This window comes from Urocitellus parryii, chromosome 3 (assembly GCF_045843805.1).
Source record: "Urocitellus parryii isolate mUroPar1 chromosome 3, mUroPar1.hap1, whole genome shotgun sequence".
NCBI classification, from domain to species: domain Eukaryota; kingdom Metazoa; phylum Chordata; class Mammalia; order Rodentia; family Sciuridae; genus Urocitellus; species Urocitellus parryii.
The window spans coordinates 218,559,670-218,579,158 of NC_135533.1; the positions used below are offsets into that span (position 1 = coordinate 218,559,670).

General features: G+C 63.1%; 1 protein-coding gene across 1 annotated transcript in view; it reads left to right on the top strand.

Moving 5' to 3' along the window:
* The first annotated feature begins 4,104 nt into the window (after positions 1–4,104).
* Gng7 (G protein subunit gamma 7) overlaps positions 4,105–19,489 on the top strand; it is a 61,012-nt gene continuing 45,627 nt past the window's right edge. The window contains exon 1 of the mRNA XM_026414682.2: positions 4,105–4,191. The gene's annotated coding sequence lies outside the window, so the exon portion shown is untranslated. The remainder of the gene's footprint in view (positions 4,192–19,489) is intronic.

A 19,489-nucleotide genomic window follows, 5' to 3' on the forward strand; every position in this document is an offset into this window, starting at 1 on the left:
TTTCCCTCCTCAGTCCTCCCAGTCACCAAGAATTAATGGAGCTTCTACTGTGTACCAAGTTCCGTGCCAGCCGCGGGGACGAAGGCAAAGCCAAGCCTCTTACGAGGCTGTCACGACGCGCCCAGGTGCCGGCTGCCAGGCGCGCGGCAGGGGCCTCCAGAGGGCTGGCACACTAGAAGGAGGGGCAAGACTTGGGCAGCTGGCGAGGCACGTGCCAGGGACACGAGAGGCCAGGGAAGGAGTCATCAAGAAGGAGCCTTTGTACGGTGCGACGTTGAGCGCAGACAAGGTCAGGACGGCCCAGGATCCATATTTGAAACAAAGACGGTTCGGACAGAGCTGGGTCCCCCAGGCAGCTGAGGAAAACCTGTAGAGGTGGAGAGTCCATCAGAGTTTATCTTGAGCCAGGTGTGGTAGCACACACCTGTAATCCCCAGATACCTGGGAGGCTGAGGTCAGAGGACCTCAAGTCCAAGGCCAGCCTTAGCAACTTAGGCCCTCAGCAACTCTCCAAGACCCTATCGCAAAGTCAAAAATAAAAAGGGCTGGGGATGAGGCTCCGTGGTAGACTCCTGGGTCCAACCCCCAGCCCCCCTTAAACTGTGGGTCCTTTGTTATCATGGATTATTTATGCATTCATTTTCAAATTTAAAATGTCATATTAACATAGTGCAGTTGTTTTTCTTCTTTCCTTCCCCCACCCTATTTAAAATTTGGATTTGAGAATTAAAAAAGTATGAAGGAAATAAAATTTTGAATTTGGATCTAAATTTTGAATTTTAATTGTGAATTAAGTTATCTCGGATTGTTTGATCACTTTTCTTTTCTTTTCTTTAGTACCATGGATTGAATCCGGGTGTACTTAACCACTGAGACACACCCCCAGCCCTCTTTATTTCTTATTTTGAGACAGGATCTCGCTGAGTTGCTGAGGACCTTGCTAAGTGGCTGAGGCTGGCTTTGAACTTTCAATCCTCCTGCCTCAGCCTCCTGAGCCGTTGGGATTACAGGTGTGCCATGCCCAGCTACATTTATTTCAAAACATCTTGTTGAGCACTGTAAAGGTACGGCGAAACGTCGGAGGGAGAGACCACCCAAGAGACTGACTCCATGCAATTGGCAAAAGGGGATTTATTGGGGATCCATTCCAGCGCGCTGGGACTCTGTGCTCACTCAAGAAGGGAGAGCAGCCCAGAGCCCAGAGCAAAGGTCAAGCAGAGCTTAAGTACACTTTTTGGAGAGGGCGGTGGGCTTTGCATACATCAGAACAAATCATCATGAGACACGGGGAAATTGAACAACAACTCTGAGACGTGATTGGCACATTCATTGGCCGGAACAGGTCGGGCGGGGGTGATTGGTCATTCGTAAGCAAGCGGGTTACACATTCAAACTGATTGGTCCGGGCCCTGTGACAACTGCACAGGGCCCTAGGCTAAATGGCCAGTAGGGCGTTGTTTTAACTATCTCAGGAATTTCAGGTTCTGGGTGTAACAGAGGAACTTAATAATACCTAATCTTTTACATTCAAGCTTTCCAGCTTAGAAACTTTACCCTTTCAGCACCACAAATATATACCATTATTGATTGTCAATTTCAAAAATTAAGATTAAAAAAACTAAATTTTGGATTTGCAACCAACCTCTGTCTCTTTTGTGTCTTGGGGCCTGGTCATGGCCTTGGCAGTGAAGTGCACTCAGCTGCACACCCACAGCTGCAGAAAACCCTGAGGCCTTCTGATTTATCAAGAGTGCTTGCAAGGTCGGCAGGGGCTGGGGCTGGGGCTGGGCCTGACCCTGGCCTGGCCCTGGCTAGGCTAGGCTAGGCTAGGGAGGCCTAGACGGGACAGACCTCTGGGGCTTGTGTTGTAACCGAGGGATGGTGAATTTGCTGGTGGCCACAAGGGTCTGGCCCATCAGCAATCGGGAGGCCAGAGAGGGTGGAAGAATTATTGTAGAAGTTGATGACTAAGTGGAAAAAGATCAGGAATTTAAAGGTGGATGATCCATCGACAAATAGCTTTGGAGACTCCTGGGAGAAGGTCCCGGCATTCAGCTTTGATTATTGCTACTGGTCAGTCAACCCAGAGGACCCTCAGTGTGCATCTCAGGATGTGGTGTTTCCGGGGACGGAAGTACCCTCTGGAGCTGCTAGAGGCTACAACACCGGCCTTTTTGCTTAAGGGCAGACCGGCTCTGGGAAGACATACCCCATGCTGGGGACCCCAGCCTCTGTTGGGCTGACACCATGGATGTGTGAGGGTCTCTTCACCAAGGAAGAAGACCCTGATCATCGCCTCCTTCCTGTAGGATAAAAGTAAGAGTCACCAGAGGGATGGAGAGAAGCCCCAGAAGACGCAGCTTGCGGAAAGGGAGATGAGAAACAGTTTCTTAGGTCGCAGGACACTCAATTCCCTACCCTTGGACCTAATGAGCCATGTCCCCTTCTGTGGCCCAGCTGACCCTGGCTAACTCGTCCCCCTTTCCTTCACATCCCAAAGTTTAATACTAGATTTTGAGATTTCTTTTTCTAATCCTTTACTGGGTGATTTTGTAGGGAAATGGTTCTCAAACTCCAGTACCTCTTCCATGTTCAATGTCCTTTCTAAATATATATATTGTAGTTGGGCACAATATCTTTATTTTATTTTTGTATTTTTATGAGGTGCTGAGGATCAAACCCAGCGCCTCACACGTGCTAGGCAAGCGCTCTAACACTGAGCCTCAGCCCCAGCCCCTAAAAAAAATCAAGATGCAATTCACCTACCATAAAATGCCAGTACTACAAAATTTTGAAGTATATAGTTTAGTGATTTTTACAATATTTCCAAGATTATACAAGCATGACCACTGATTCTAGAACATTTCCATCATCCCCCAAAGAAAAAATACTTTCTTAAAAATTAAGTGATTATAAAAGAAATTTTTTAAAATTATGAGTGTATGAAATAAAAATATACAAATCTTAAAAAAATAAAAGAATGCCTGCAAACCTGGATTTATTTCTGTGAAACATCCTGAATTCTCTTTCTTTTGGTGCTGGGGACTGAACCCAGGGCCTTGCACATGCTAAGCACACACTCTGCACTGACCCTTGAACATCCTGATTTGGAAACGTTGACAATTTAAAAGCTTTGAAGGATTTCCAGGTCCCACGTCTCCTGATGGGCCACCAGTGTGACTCCTGTTTAGACAGCCTCATTCTGCTTGGGGGGGTGTGAGCAGGGGACAGCGTGTCCAGGGGGACAGCAGGGAGGAGAGAGGCCCTGCCCTGGTGCTGGGTTTCCTCTGGGCATGGCAGGAAGCAGCTGGAGCCCGCTATGAACAGGGGGCTCCTGGGGCATGACAGGAGTCCTGGGGTTGGCTAGCAGCTGGGGACCACAGCATGTCAGCGCTGGAGGAAGTTCCTGAGGTCACAGACGTGCTGGCCCATGCTCCCCACAAGGGGTTTCCTCCCGGGACCACGCGAGGCTCTCGGAGCCCTTGCACACGCCTCCCAGCACCATCAGGGGCTTGTTAAATGTGCATCCTGGGTCCAGCTCCCAGCAGGATTGCGTCCTTTGATCTAGGGGGAGCCAGGAGTCAGGAACAGAACCCCTGGAGTTGTGACACAGGCTTGGGCGAACGACTCAGGTTTCGCCTCACCCAAACTCAGTGTCACTTCTATTAAAGGGGGATAATTCAATCTCCAAACCTTACGCAGAGGGAGCCTGGACAGTGCTCAAGAAAGCGGTGCCACTCCAGGGAGCCTCGGAGTTAGGATTCGGGATGCGAACACTCTGTCCCCATCCAGGATTCGAACTTGCGAAAAGCATCGCGCCTCCCTGATGTCAGACAGTCTCCTCTGAAGAGTGGCCCCTCGCCCGCAGCCCCGTCCACCACAGCGTGCTGATTTGCATATTAGTATAGCCCCGCCCTCCCTCTCCTTTCCCGTTCACGGGTGGCCAGCGGCGGTGCCACTCAGCGTTCGGGGCCCCTCCCCGCTCTCCTGGGCGCAGCCTACCCCGCTGCCGGCCCCAGGCCCCGCCCCCGGCTCCTGCCTCCGCCGCCCCGGTCTGCGATTGGTCGCTCCGGGGCGCCGGCCCCGCCCCCCGCGCTCAGGGCCCGCCCCGTGGAGGGAGCGAGCGCTCCCCGGCCGGCACAGCGGGTTCGGCTGCGCGGCGGGCTGAGGCGGCCGCGGGCCAGATCGCAGGTAAGGGCGTTTGCTCGTCGGCTAGCGGACGGCTCCGGGCTGCTCGCGGGCGGAGCTGGGGGTCGGGTCGGCTGAGGGGGGGCTGGGGCTGGGGCTGGGGATTGGGCCTGCAACTGGGGGCTGGAGCCGAGCGCGGGGTTGGCTGGGGAAAAGGGCTGCATTGAGGGTCGAGCTCATCTGGGGAGGGGGCTGGAATTGGGAGTCGGAACTTTGGGTGGGGGTCGAGGTTAGCTGGAGAGGAGGGTGGAGTTCGGGACTGGGGCTGGAGGTGGGGTGCGTGGTTAGCTGGGGAGGGGGCCAGAGTTGGGGGCTGGGACTGTGGTTGGGGGTCGAGGTTAGCTGGGGGAGGAGGCTGGGGTTGGGGGTCAGGCCTGCCATCGTGGGTGATTTGAGGTGGGGAGGGGGCTGGAGTTGGAGGTCAAGGTTAGATGGGGAGGATGCTGAAAGGTGGCTGGAGTTGGTAGAGGTAAGCTGCGGAGGGGCTGGCTCTGGAATTGGGGTGTAGGGTTAGCTGAGGAGGGGTCAGCCTTGGCAAGGACTGAGACAGGGTAGAGAGACCACTGCAGTTGGAGGTCAGGTTTAGGGGGAGGTGATGGAGTTGGGGTTGAGGTCAGCGGGAGGGGGGCTGGGTGGGAGTGGGTTTAGAGGTCTGGGGTAGCTGGAAGGAGGCTAAGGATGGAGTTGGGGGCCAGGTCAGCTGGGGAGGGCACTGGGATGAAATTTGAAGGGGGGCTCAGAGGAAGTTGGGTTAGCTGAGGAGGGGGCTGCCAACGGGCTGGGGAAGGTGGGAGGGGAGCAAGTTGGCAGAGAGGGATGATTGAGGATTGTGTTTAGGGCTAACTGAAGGGGACAAGGACAAAGTCAGGACAGGAAGAGGCTGAGGGATGGAAGGGGATCGGCTGTGCCACGGGGGTCCAGGGAACCTCAGGGTGAGTGGAGAGCTTATGTGGGGGTGGGGTCCGGGAGGAGGAGTCAGGGTGGGTGATGAGAAGGGAGGTGGAGGAAGAGGAAGGGCCCTGGGCTGGGAGGCCTGGGGGTGTGTCTGGCCTGAGGTTGACCAGTTAGCAGGAGCTGGGATGGTCTCGGTTTGAATCCACTGCAAGGATTTGGAGAGGAATTGCCTCCTGTTGGGTCAGAGGAGCTGATTATTTGGTGAGAGACCACGAGGGGTGAAGCCCCTCTGGAACAGTGTGCTGGTCCACTGCTCCGTCTGTTTCTAGGGTGGAGGGTGCCAAGGGACAAGTCTTAGGGTGCATGAAGCTCATGTGGATGATTGAATTTTTCAGGAACTGCAGTGGGAGTTTTGGGGACGATGACATTGAGGGACGTGGGTGGCACTTTGTTTTTCCCGGGTAGCGGGGGTTGCTCGGGGCTGAGGTGGGCGGCTGAAGACAGGTGCGATGAACTGTAGCAGCAGGTCCCCAGCTCAGTCTGTAGACTGTTGCTAGGTGTCCTCGAGGCAAATGGCAAGTTCACTAACTTGTGTGTGTGCGCGTGTGCTGCTGTGGTCCTGCGGTGACGGCGTCAGGGGCTCTGGGAAAGGGCCTGTGTTCCCTCGTGGTGCCACCTCACCTAGGGGGCATGAGGAAGGCGGCAGCAGGTGACGTGCAGGGTTGCTGCAGGGACCCGGCGAGGGAATGCAGGAGGGAATCCCTGCTGGTGGCACAGTGAGGGTGTGCGGAGCGCGGCGCAGAGCAGAATGTTCTAAATTGAGTTTCCCCTGGAGGGGGAGGTGGGTGGGAGAATGATGGGGTTGTCAGAGGAGGGAAAAGAAAGAATGGCAGTTTGACTCCGTCACCCTCATGGGGGGTGCATGTGAGAGTCACCCCAGGACCTCAGAAAGCACCCAGAGGCACAAGACAGACAGCCAGTTATCAAAAGGAGGAAGGAGCCAAGTGGGAGGTCAGCTGTCGAGTGCCTCCCAGGGCTCGCGTGGCCAGGAGCAAGCGTCGGCCACAGAAGGCCTGGGTGGTCCCGATGCAGGCTCCCCAAGGCCACCGAGCCCCTGAAACACACCTGGACTCGCGCTCACAGGACACCTGCGGGCTTCGCAGCCTCCGCGTCCTGGACACGGGGGTCTTTCCTTCTGGGGAGTGGGTGGGCCTGGGCCCTGCAGGGGGCAGAGCAGCTGTCCTGCCTCCTCCCACTCCAGGGCAGGACTCTCAGTGTGACACCACACTGTCCCCAGACATGGCCTCCCGGCCCTTGGGCAGAGCCACCGCGGCTGAGAGCCGTTCTCAGGACAGAACTAGCTTTACTCCCACGTGGAGACCCCTCGCTCCCTCCGTGCCGGGGAACGTCCCCTGGTTCTGGGTGCTGTCACTTCAGAGGAGGACACACCAGAGTGCTTGGAGGAGCTTGGACCTCCTCCTAGGTGGCTCTGTGTGGCCTTTGGACCCTTACTGATGGACTAACTGACCAGCCGCGAGCGCTAAAGGACGTCCACATTTACAGCTGGTCCCCTTAGCCTCCCCTTGGCCTCCTCTTGGTCTCCCCTTGGCCTCCCCTTGGTCTCCCCTTGGTTTCCCCTTGACCTCTCCTTGGTCTTCCCTTGGCCCCCCTTGGCCTCCCCTTGACTTCTCCTTGTTCCCCCCTTGGCCTCCCCTTGGCCTCTTCTTGGTCCCCCCTTGGCCTCCCCTTGGCCTCTTCTTGGCCCCCCCCTTGGCCTCCCCTTGGCTCCCCCTTGGCCTCCCCTTGGCCTCCCCTTGGCCTCCCCTTGGCCTCCCTTTGACCTCCCCTTGGCCTCCCTTTGACCTCCCCTTGGCCTCTTCTTGGTCCCCCCTTGGCCTCCCCTTGGTCTCCCCTTGGTTTCCCCTTGACCTCTCCTTGGTCTTCCCTTGGCCCCCCTTGGCCTCCCCTTGACTTCTCCTTGTTCCCCCCTTGGCCTCCCCTTGGCCTCTTCTTGGTCCCCCCTTGGCCTCCCCTTGGCCTCTTCTTGGCCCCCCCCTTGGCCTCCCCTTGGCTCCCCCTTGGCCTCCCCTTGGCCTCCCCTTGGCCTCCCCTTGGCCTCTTCTTGGCCTCCCCTTGGCCTCCCCTTGGCCTCTTCTTGGTCCCCCCTTGGCCTCCCCTTGGCCTCCCCTTGGTCTCTTCTTGGCCTCCCCTTGGCCTCTTCTTGGTCCCCCCTTGGCCTCCCCTTGGTCTCTCCTTGGTCTCCCCTTGGTCTCTCCTTGGCCCCCCTTACCCCCCCTTGACCTCCCCTTGACCTCCCCTTGGTCTCCCCTTGACCTCCACTTGGCCTCCCCTTGGCCTCCCCTTGGTCTCTTCTTGGCCTCCCCTTGGTCTCCCCTTGGCCCCCCCTTGGCCTCCCCTTGGCCTCCCCTTGGTCTCTTCTTGGCCTCCCCTTGGCCTCCCCTTGGCCCCCCCTTGGTCTCCCCTTGGCCTCCCCTTGGTCTCTTCTTGGCCTCCCCTTGGCCTCCCCTTGGCCCCCCCTTGGTCTCCCCTTGGCCTCCCCTTGGTCTCTTCTTGGCCTCCCCTTGGCCTCTCTTGGTCCCCCCTTGGCCTCCCCTTGGCCTCCCCTTGGTCTCTTCTTGGCCTCCCCTTGGCCTCTTCTTGGTCCCCCCTTGGCCTCCCCTTGGTCTCTCCTTGGTCTCCCCTTGGTCTCTCCTTGGCCCCCCTTAGCCCCCCTTGACCTCCCCTTGACCTCTCCTTGGCCTCCCCTTGACCTCCCCTTGGCCTCCCCTTGGCCTCTCTTGGTCTCCCCTTGACCTCCACTTGGCCTCCCCTTGGCCTCCCCTTGGCCTCCCCTTGGTCTCTTCTTGGCCTCCCCTTGGTCTCCCTTGACCTCCACTTGGCCTCCCCTTGGCCCCCCCTTGGCCTCCCCTTGGCCTCCCCTTGGTCTCTTCTTGGCCTCCCCTTGGCCTCCCCTTGGCCCCCCCTTGGCCTCCCCTTGGCCTCCCCTTGGCCTCCCCTTGGCTGGAGACTCATTCTATGGAGGCCCCACACTCCAGGTGGTTCTGGTCTGTGGAGGAGCTTTATTTAGAAACCTATCGGTTGAGTGATGCCATTATTTTCTGTCCTTGTTTCCTTCTCAATCAAGCAGGTCATCCCAAGGGAAAGTCAGCTAAACGCGAATAGCCCCCATGATGATGGGTTGTCACAGCGGAGGGACTGCCCCACTCGGGGATAGCCGCGCACGGGGACAGCCGCGCACGGGGACAGCCCCGCTTGGCGGTTGCTGAAGGGGGAGCCTCTGGTGCACTGTGGCAGCAGGAAAGCTCTCCGCAGTCCAAGGTGTTCTCACGGACTTCCTCATTTGCACGTGGCTTTTACTGGGAGGGGACATGGCGTAGTGTTTGTGGTTTGAGGGGCCTTTGTGGCTTTCTTTTTTTGGGGGTGCTGGGCTGCCCCCCGGGGCTGCACCCACCCTGAGTCTCTGATGTCTAAAGGGCAGCTGTTCCCGGCCTCTGTGACTCTGGGGCCTCCTGGGAGGACCACCGTGCAGCTGTGGGGCTGGGCAGGGAGGTGGCTGGAGCGGCCTGGGCCGCGCCCGGCTGGGCTCTTGTTCTGGGGAAGTCTTTTCCTGGGCTGCTGTCCCCAAGCGGCCACTTCTGCAGTCCGCCTTCTGGGGAGCGTTTCATGACACTGCCGCTGGCTCGGCCACCCTGGGACTTGGCCTTGTCCCTCAAGGGCTGGAGAGGAGTCACATCTGTGGCTGGAGGGGGAGCTGGCTGCTGGCCCTGCCCTCGGGGGACCAGCCACGTTCTCCCTGGGCTCCTGGGTGAGGCCTCGTGCTCTGGTCCTGCTGCTGCGGGCAGCTCTGCTGGACGGTGGCCCATCTTCTTGAGAGGCCACAGAGGGTGGCCCTGGCTTTGGTGCTGTCCAGGGAGGTGCGACGTCCGTATCCTAAAACCCAGCCGCTGTGAGCAGAGTCCCCAGGTGCGGCAGGTGACCGAGTTGGCAGCTGTTCCTGGAAACCGCCCCAATGAGAAGCCCTGTCCCCAAGAGCAGCCCTCGTCCCTCCGCCCTGCTCCCGTGGGTCCACATCCGTCTCTGGACTCTCTGTCCTGGACGTCCCCTATGTGGCCTGTGTGTCTGGCTGTCACGGAGCATGAGGTCCTCAGGTCTGTCCACCCCGCGGTGTGTCAGCTTGCTCCTGCCGCGGCCGAGGGTGCTCCAGTGTGAGTGGCCGTGCTGTGTCCCTTTGTCCCCCGAGGGCCTTCTTCTCCCCCTTCTGGCAGCGGGGTATCCTGCTGCCCTTGATGTGGCTCTGGCTCAGCACAGGGGCCACTGAGTGCACCGAGGGGCGTCCACTTCAGGGTCCTTCCTGCTCTCTGTCTGCTGTTCTTTCCTGCCCACGAGCTCACACCGTCCCCCGCAGGCCCCAGGCCCTTTGGCTTCACAGCGGCCCCTTCTGGCCAGAATCAGCCGGCCAACACCCCCTCTCCGGCTTGTCACCTGTGTCCAGCATCAAGGCCTCACATGGCCTTCGAGGCACAGCCTGGGCTGGCCCCACCGGGCCTCGGCTGGGAGCCTCTGGCCGCCCAGCCTACACGTGCCCGGCTGCCCGGCGGCCCGGCGGCCTGTCCTTTGTCGGCAGCGGCCCACCTCCCTTCCTCCCACCCACAGAGGCGCTCTGGGCCTGTTTTAAGCCTCAGAACTTGTTCCAGGTCCTGGCACCGCGTGGGTGGACGCTGTGCGTGGGCCTGGGAGTGTGGACATGGAGCCGGGGCATGGCTGCCTGCGCCTCTCGGGTCAGGGTGTTAGGCCTGCGTGTCACAGGAGGTGACAGCCGACACGCAGGACGGCTCTCGGGGTGGAGGGGTGGGGTAAGAACCAGCCAAGGACGGTCCAGAGAAGAGGCTGAGGGAGGTCTGGAGAGGAGGCCAGGAGGGAGCTTGGAACAGAACTCAGCCTGCCAGGGACCCGTGGGGACAGTGACCCGTGGGGACAGTTCCCGTCTTCACGTGTGCCCTGCAGGTTCTCTCGTCTTACGGGGCTCTGACAGCCAGAGAGGGGCTTTTCCTGGGCTGCGGGTGCTGCGTGTCCCTGGCCTCCACCACTCCAGGCCAGCACAGCCCCAGTCGAGGGACAGATGTCCCCACCATAATTGTCCCCAGCTGAGACCACTGCACCAGATCAGGCTGTGACCAAACAGATGATTTTAAACTAAAAGTTATTTATTTTTCTTTTCAAAGAGGAGTCTCGGGGTGTGCCCCTGGAGCGCTCCCCCAGGACAGCACTTGGGCCCCCCCCAGGCAGGTCCTGCAGACCTGGTGTCGGCCACTGCAGCAGCCACTTCCACCGCGTGGCCACACGGTGTGGGCCCAGTCGTGCCCGGCCGCGGAGAGGCGGAGGGGATTCCTCCCCTGGGCACGGAGACGCTGGTCCCCGAGCAGACGCAGCCAGGTGACAGAGGTGGCCCGACGTTGGTCACAGAGCGAAGTGTCTGGTGGCGGGTTAGAGTGTGGACGGGGACTCCACAGCTGAGGAGAGGCGGCCGCTGCTCAGTGCCTTGGGAATGGGTCTCGCGGGCTTCGTGGTGGCCGCGCCCGTCATCCCAGCTGCCCCAGAGGCTGAGGCAGGAGGACGGCAAGTCCAAGGCCAGCCTGGGCCGTCAGCAAGACCCCGGGTCAATACAATAAAGAGGGCTGGGGGTCAGCTCGGTGGCAGAGCACCCAGTTCAACCCCCAGTGCCACCAAAAATCAATCAATAGAACAGGAGGGAAGGGCACAGCCGTTCATTCTTAAGCCTGGTGACACGTGTGTCCAGGCTGAACCAAACCGGGGCCCTGATTCTGGGGGCTCTGCCCAGGGACCCTGAGCCGGGTCCAGGGACGTGCATGGCTGTTTGACTGGGGCTCCAGGCCGGGACGGGGTGGGGACACGGCTCCGCACGGCCGCAGGGACCTGGGTGGGTGCCGTTGGAGGGGCCCAGGAGCTGTTGCTCCTCAGAGCTACACAGGCTTCTCTGGAGCCAGGTGACGCCGGGAAGTGACCTCTGGGTAGTCGTGGGCGAGCGCGGACCTTGAGAATCACGTGTGTGTGCCAGGGTCCCGTGTCCTGGTGCTGCTGGGAGGGGCCCGGGAGGCAGGGAATGAACCGCCCAGCTCTGCTCCCCAACACTGGGCACCCCTCGTCCAGGGCTGTCCCCAGGCCTTCCCTGGTGAAGGCCCCTGATTGGAGGAGGGAAGAGCAGAGGGGCCGCCTGCAGCCATGACGCAGGTCCCTGCAGCGCTCCGGACAAGGGGGCTGGGGCTCGGACGGAGACGGCTGGGAGCCGCCACGGGGAACCGCGTGCCCTTAGCCCCTAACCCCCGTGAGAGGGTGGGGAGGGGCGAGCCAGCCCAGGGGGCTGTGGGCACTGAGCGCCCAGTGGGCTGGACCCACGCTGCCCGTTGGCCGGGCCACCCGTGCGCCTTCCCGCTCGCTCTGCGATCCCCACACAGCCCTGAGATGGCGTGGCCTTCCCAGAGGTCAGGGGCCCGCTGACAGCTAGACCCCACCCCAGCCCCCTGCAGCCGGACCCCTGGCTCCCGCCTGCCCCCCCTGTGGGAGCTGCCGCGGAGGGGCGGTCACTGAACCCAGAGGAAAGGGACCGTCCGTGTCTGGGTCTTTATTTAGCCCCCAGTTGGAGTGACCCTGACCAGTTTAGTCGTGGGTGGTGACGACAGGCCCACTGTCACCCGCCTGGTCTCACCTAGGGTGTCCTGGGCTGCCCACCCAGGGGTGGATTCTCCCTGGTCCTGGGGGCCCGAAGCCAGAGGTCCAGGTGTGCGGCCCTGCCCTCCGAGGCTCAGGGAGGCCTCCTGCCTCTCCCTGTCCGGGGCTCCAGGCGTCCAGCCTCCGCCATCACGCTGCCTCCTGCGAGGGCCTTCCAGGAAGGACACGGTCACTGGACTGGGGCGCCCCGTCCTGCCACTCCTGCAGAGACCCTTTCTAAACGGGGTGGTGGCAGCAGGTGCCCGGAAAGTGGCCCCTGTGCGTAGGGAGGTCTGGCCTCTGGACGGGGCTCCCGCAGCTGACCACCCGCCTGCCCTCACCACAGGAAGATCACAGGGCACCCTCGCACCAGGACGGGGACCCTGCCTGATGGCTCCTGGCTGCGGCTGCAGGGGGCGTGGGGTGTGCAAGCTCACGGCCCCCGGGAGGCCCCCACGCGGCCCCAGACGCCCTGACCTGGCGCAGGCCCCGCCAGGAAGGAAGGACATGAGGGATCAAAGTGCTGTGAACGCGGCGACAGGGTTTGAGTCGCGGCCTCCTGAGCTCAGCTCTGTGACCGGGTCGTTCTCCAGTGGCGTCCTGGGCACTCGGGGTGCCCCACAGTGTCCCTGCCTCTCCCTGGTCCAAGCCGGGCCTCCCTAGGTGGCACCACACCTGTCCCCAACATGGCCCAATGTCCCCTGGGGAGAGCATCACCCGGGCACACCCCACAGACCCGTGTGCTCGTGGTCCTGCCGCGTGAGGTGCCCGACCAGGCTGAAGAGCACAGGCTGCCCCAGGCCCAGGGCCGTCAGGGTCCCCAGGGATGTGCGTCCCTCCACTGGGCCTCTGATGGGGCTCAGGGTGGCCGCACGTCGTGGAGTGGACAGTCACTTCTTGATCTGCAGCAGAGAGAGCGCCCAGGTCCCACCGTCCCCTTTAAGGGCACCGCCCCGTGGCCTGCGACTCCCAAGAGTCCCTGCACCCGTGGCCAGCCTGGGACCAGGTCTACAGGCCCACTGCAGCCTGCCCCTGGACGCTGGGCCCACCCTTCCTGAGAAGGGCCCCGTGGCTGGGATCTGCCCTTGTGACCCGCGGCGAGGGCCAGGGGGGCCTCCCCTACCCCAGGACACTGTCGGGGAAACCAGCCCCTTTGCGGTGGGGGACGCTGCGCCCCTCGTGGTGGTGGGCGTGGGCTGTGGGAGGCCAGCTGGCTCAGGCCTGCTGCTGGGCACAGAGAGGCACGTCGCCAGGCCCCCGGGGGTCCGCACAGCTCCGTGTCAGGGGCTTCCGGTCTCTGGGTGGAGTCGAGTCAAAGACCAGCCAGGCAGGGAGCCGCCACGGCCGCCTGGTCACCTCACGGGGCCAAACTGCTGCCCAGCTGGGGCGTTTCGAGGGCAGCACTGGGGGTGACCTCCAGGCACAGCAGCCAGGACCCAAGGCCTTGGGAGAGCTGGGCCACGGGCACCGAATGGGCTTTGTGGCCAAGGCCCCGAGACGGTGCCACCCTGCGGCTGTGGACGACCCCAGGAAGGGGTCTGACGGGCCACCAGGGACCAGCGTGACGCAGGCCGCTGTGAGCCGAGTGCGTCCACCACCTCCCCCACTCACATGCCGCAGCTTGGCCTGGCGGGTGGTGAGTCACCCTGGCACGTGCCCTGTCACCGTCTCCGCGGGGGGAGCCCGGGCCTGCAGCACGAGCAGGGCTGGGCAGCGTCCCCCGAGCTCTGCCCCTGCTCTCCGGCCCCTGCCCTGCCCAGCGCGCACGGTGCCCACCATCCCTGCAGCTCCCCTCAGCAGGCCACAGGCCACGCAGCCGCATCTGCTCTCCGATGAGCAGGGCCCTCGAGCTCCATCTGCCGTGACCCGTCGTGGCTGACAGCACCGCTCCGTGGGCAGCGGCCACCTGGGTGTGCGCCCTTCCGTCTGTCGCAGGAGGACACTGTGGAGGGCCGGAAGCTTGAGGTCGGCCGTGCCCTCCCGCCCGCCGCAGGCCCAGGCCAGCGCCCAGCGCCTCATGCAGCGGCTGCCCGGGCACGTCTGCCCCTCCCCCCTGTTCCCTTGGCTGCTTTGTGGCGCCAGGGCCCCTGCGTGCTGGCCCGGGCCCGTCCGGCCTCACCTGGCCGCGCTGTATCTAGAGGTGGACGTTACTGTGGGCCCCGGGTGCAGTCTCCCAGCAGGTGGCAGCCGGTGTGTGCTGGTCCCATGGCCTCAGCCTGAGGCAGCGTCCACCTGGACTGGGGCCGCGCCGCGCCCTCTGGCTCCCCTCACCGTCCCCAAGGTGCCCCGAGGGTCCTTTGGGGCGAGGGAACTGGCCTTGGCCCTGGAGGCCTCACTTCGTGGGGAGGCCCATGGCCGGGAGACTGTCCGCCCCCTGGCCGCACGACAGGACTGGCCGCTGGCGGCTCCCGCCCGGCTTGGCAGAGCCCTTTCCCGTCATGGAGGGGCAGCCCCTGCCAGCCAGTGACTGCCCATGGCACGTGGCCGCCGAGTGGGAGACGGGAGGCCTCCTCCTGCTGACCACTGCTCTCCGTGAAGACACTGCGGGTCCCCGTCACCAGGAGGGTCTGTCGAACCTCGCAGGGGCAGCCTCACCAGTGCGATGGCCGGAGCCTGCAGCAGTGTGGCCACCCAGCAGATGGGCCGCAGGCTCTGCCCTGGCGTCCAGCAGCGCCCCTCCTGGGGTGCAGCTAGGAGGGGGACATGGCCTCAGGCCTGTGCTGGTGCGTGCAGAGCAGCAGACACAGATGGCAAAGAGGGACGGCCACGTCCACCAACAGGGGAAGGGACACACAGCCTGGCCACGCACACCAGAGTGTCCTCAGCCACAAACAGGAGCAAGGTGAGAGCCAGACGCACAGGCCACGGCGTGTGACCCAGTGACGCCAGGGCCCAGGACAGAGGAGTCCAGAGAGGGAGGTGGATCTGTGGGGGCTGCTCGTGGGTCGGGCTTCCTTCTGGGTGGTGGAATGTTCTGGAATTGGGGCTGAAGGCCGCACACCTCGGTGAGTGCTGGGTGCCAGGGGGAGGCCCACCTTACAAGGTGACAGTGTGTCTCACGTTATGCTGCCGTCTCTCTTCAGACCCGTGGCAGAGTCCTCTGTAGTCACGCCCAGGCGAGCGGTGGACACTGCCGCACCCTGTTCCGATGTCCCCGGGTCTGCGCCAGGCGGTGGCTCCTCTGTGTGGAGGGCCACGGGGCAGGTGGCATCACTGGCCACGGTCTTGCGACCCCGGGGCACTTGGGGCTCCATGGAGGGAACTGGCCCTGAGAGACCGGGGAGCCGACGCGGGGGGACGGTCCTTGTTCTGAGGGGAGGACCTGGGGTGCGAGAGGCACGGCCGGCAGCAGCTGAGTGGCGAGACTTCCAGAACCTTCTGGAGCTCCTGGGGCTTCCTGGCGCATGGGGGCCCTGGTGCGCGGAGGCTGCCGGGCTGGAGTGGATTCCTGTCGGTAGCTGAGTCCATGCTGGCATCGCATTATTTCTTCTCCACTGTCACCCAGACGTGGCCCTTTATCCTGTGAGCCACAGGGACACTCACACGGGGACACCTCTGTGGACGATGGCAGTGTGCGGCTGGCTGGGCTCTCTGGACCGTGACTCTGAACACTTGGGGGCCATGTCTCTCTGGTGGCATCCCGGGCGCTGCAGGTACTGAGCAGCGACCCTGGTCTCCACCCACGTGAGGCAGGAGCTCCAGAGTGACACCACACATGTCCCCAGGCGTGGCGCCTCTGGCGCTGTGGCTTGGTCGGGACAGCTCCTCCGGGAGCCGCCGGCCATCGGAGTCTAATTAAGCAGCCGCTTCCTCTGCGGTGCCAACACCGCTCGTGTGTGACAGACGGTGGCTTCCCTCCAGGCCTCGTGGGGCCGAGGCACAGGCTCCCGTCCCTGTGGTCCTGCCTGTGAGACGCGGACCCTGCTCCCACCGAGCCCTCGGGGGGCCACCAAGCCCTGACCCTGCTCTGCAGGGACCGCGACCCCTGGGGGCCTCCGAGGGTTCCCAGAACCTTCCAGATGGACACAGGCATCCAATTGCCCTTGGGGCTGTGTGGCCTGCCTGGCAGGGTCTGTGTGGGGCAGGGAGTGGACATCTGGAGGGTGCGTCCACTTCCAGGGTCGCCGTGGCTGATGACCTCCAGCTGGGCCCCAGAACAACAGCCGTCTGTTCTCAGGGTTCTGAGGCCCGGGGTGGCCGTGCCTCGCATGCCCAGGCCCCTGTCCACCCCAGCACCACAAAGATACCAAACTGACCCCAAGAAGCCGTTCCGGAGGCCAGGAGTCTGAGGTCCAGGTGTGGCAGGGCCATGCTCCCTGGGCTCCTGGGCAGGCTCCTTCTGGCTTCTGTGGGTGGCAGACCCCCTTGGTGTCCTCTGTGGTCACGTGGCCATCTCCCTGTGCACCTGTGTCTGACGTCCCCTCTTCAGGCCCACCTCTGTGATGACCGACGTTCCCAGAACAAGGTCAGGTTCAAGGCTCCAACACAAACTTGTTTCTCCTAAATCATGAACCCGGGGTCCCCGTCCCTGGGGGCCGTGGACGTGGGTCCTGGGCCGGCAGGTGCTGAGCAGCAGCCCCCGCCCCACCCACTCCAGGCCAGGAGCTCCCCAGGTGTGACACCCACAAGTCCCCGTCGAGGCCCTGGGGTCCCAGAGCGGACCCTCCCCTGAGGGTCGTGTGAGGAGCCTGGCGGGCAGGTCCCCGTGTCCTGTGGGATCCTGGGAAGTGCTTCCCAGCATTTCTGTGGCTGGAGCCAGGGTGGGTGGTCACTGTCCTCAGGCCTGTCCCCAGCGGGGCCTCACGATCCCCTGGCCAGCCCCGTGTGGCGAAGAGGCTGCTGGCTCTGGGGGGCGTCCTGGGCACCAGGCCTTCAGGCTGTCACCGTGGGGCCTGTGTCGGGCGCCTGGCCTGCAGGTGGTCACTGGGGAGGACACGGCCACCTGAGGTCGCAGTGGCTCCGGGTCTGGTTCTGAGCTGCACACGGGAGGGAGCTGGACCTGGGGCCCTGAGGTCCCCGTGTTCTGCTGCAGACCCGGAGTTGCTCCAGCTGGAAGGTTCCTTCACAGGTTCCGGAAGGTCCCCCTGTGGAGTGGGCAGACGTGGCGGAGGGCTGAACCTCGCCACCTGTGCCCGGTGCAGGGGGGTCATCTCGCACGGCCAGCAGGAGCGCACGGAGGCCCGGGGTTTGGGCCCGTCACACAGCAGAAGAGTGAGGACTGGCACCGTCCCCAGTCGCTCGTCTGTGCCAGCCACGGCTCAGGCTCCGCCCGGGCTCCTGGGGCCCTGCAGGACTGTTGCTCGTCCCCCTCCCCGGCTCCTGGGCGCTGTGCCGCCTTCCTCCTCCCTGGCCCTTCCCCCGCTGGGGAGGGAACCAGCCCCTGGCAGATGCTGGGCCAGCACCCACCCCCGAGCCACACCCCAGGATCTGGCTAAGTTGCTGAGGCTGGCCTCAGACTCGCCGTCCTCCTGTCTCAGCCTCCCGAGCAGCTGGATGGCAGGGGTACAGGGCTGACCTGGCTGTGCCGAGGACCTTTTTCTTGATGACCTGGAAATTTCGAGAAGGATCTGTCAGGGGTTTTAAAATGTCCCCAATCTGAATGTCTCTGGTGTTTTCTCTTGAGGGGCCTGGGGTTCCAGGTCCTGGGGAGGAACACATCGGGACGGGGCCGTCCACACGACCGACCCCTGGGGGCGAGGACCTGTCACCCAGCCGAGGTGGCACTTCCTGGTTTTCTATTTGAATCACTGCCAGTGCTTAGAGGTCAGGAGTCTGGCCACGGCGGCCCCCGGCACTTGGCAGGGCTGATGGCCTGGGGCTGAGTCCCACTCCGGGGCCCGTGAGCGGGCGTCCCCTCTCCAGGGCTCCACAGTCAGGCACCCGCTGAGTTGGGGCTGGCTTCAAGCTGGGGACCCGGGATGGGCCACCTGTCCCTCTGCTCTTGAGAACGAATGTCCCTGGTGGTACCTTCCTGTCCCCTGTCCCAGAGGTGGCAGTAAGTCAGGGGGTGTGTGGGAATGTGGGAGTGAAAGTCACCTTGAGGTCTCACGGGGCACCCAGAGCTTGGGTACCTCGGGGGACCTGAGGGGCCACCAGCCAGTGGTGTCAGACCCGGGGTGGCCCTCAGCAGGCCCAGCTCAGGCCTCCCCGCCAGGGTCGGGACCCAGGTGGAAGCCCTCGTGCTGGAAGGGGTGTCGCTGGCCAGGACGTCCACCCCAGAGAGCCGTCAGAGCAGCGTGGAGGGCAGACTGCGGGCGAAAGTGACCTTGAGACCTGAGAGCGCGGGGTGACCAGGACAGAGTGGAGCCAGGGCCGCTCAGGCCCCAGGACAGAGCGTGTGCACGGGCAGCCCTGGCTCAGCAAGTCTGCTGTGGGCGCTGCGGCTGGGGCTGACCTTGCTGTCAGGCGACCGTCCCCGCAGCCCAGCCGCAGCAGAGCCTCAGCTCCACCCCACGTGACAGCCAGGGACAGCCAGCGAGCTGCTGCCGGGGCCACTCCCGGGCCACTCCCGGCTGGTGGGCACACCAGGCATACGTGTGTGGGGCGGGCAGTGGGGGTGGCCAGGCGCCAGCCCAGCAGGGGCAGGCAGGCCCTGGGGGTCACCTTGGCAGAGCGCTGCTCGTGGTGGGGAGGAGCGCCGGGCTTGCTGTGGCGGAGGCCTCCCCCCGGGGGTCTGGGGGTCGGGGGTCGGAGGGTCTGGGGGTCAGTCAAGCTCCAGGCAGTGGCTGCTGTGGGCTTTGCAGCCAGGGAGCCTCGGTGGCGGCCACTCAGCTCTGTGTCCCCCGGAGACACGAGGGCATGTGGGGAGGAAGGGGCACCCGCGTCTCAATAAAACTTTATCGACTAAAACCAATGGTGGGCCAGCGGTGCCCCCTCTCTGTCACATCAGCCTCTCCCGGTCCAGGGATACCGTCCTTCAAGTGGCCTTTGGCACTCCGGATGATGACCTTCCTTCCCCTTGGGGCTGCCCCCGGCTCCGGCCGTGGGTGGGACTTTGGCCTCGGCTGGAGGCTGAGGTGAGGTGTCCTGTGGGTAGCTGGCGCCGAGCCTGGGTCCTGTGGAGGGGCCTCCCTGGAGGTGACTGCCCCGAGACCCCGGGCCATCTCTGGGGACCTGTGTGGCCCCACGATGGCATCCTGGCCTGGGGTGGGAGGGGCCAGGGCTGCTGCTCAGCACCCTGCAGGGCCACCCTGTGGCGGACCCCAGCGAAGTCTAAGGAGCGGCCCTGGAAGACCGGAGGCCATGTCCTGTTAGTCCCGCCTCCTCCCTCTTCTAGAACTTTCCTTCCCTCCATGAAAGGCCTCCTCCAGCCCAGGCCTGGCTGCACCCTGCGGCCCTGCGTGCAGCCCTGAGCAGCAGCCCACACCTGGCCCCGCAGCTGGGCTGGGGACAGGAGGGGACGAAGGGAGGGGACACGGAGGGAGCGGGTGCCCGCCTCCCCTCCCTGACTCTCGCTCGCTCGCTGATCTGCATATCCTGCTTTTAGAAAGAGCCCTTCTCTGGTTTATGTAATCACCGTCAGGAGGCTGTCACCGGGTCTCACTGCTCCTGGTCACATGTGCAGAGCAAGTGGCTGGCTGCTGTCACCTCCCTCACTGTCTCAAACACATTCTTCCTTTCAGTTCAGATGCACAGAGAACTTGGGAACTCAGTCCAGAGA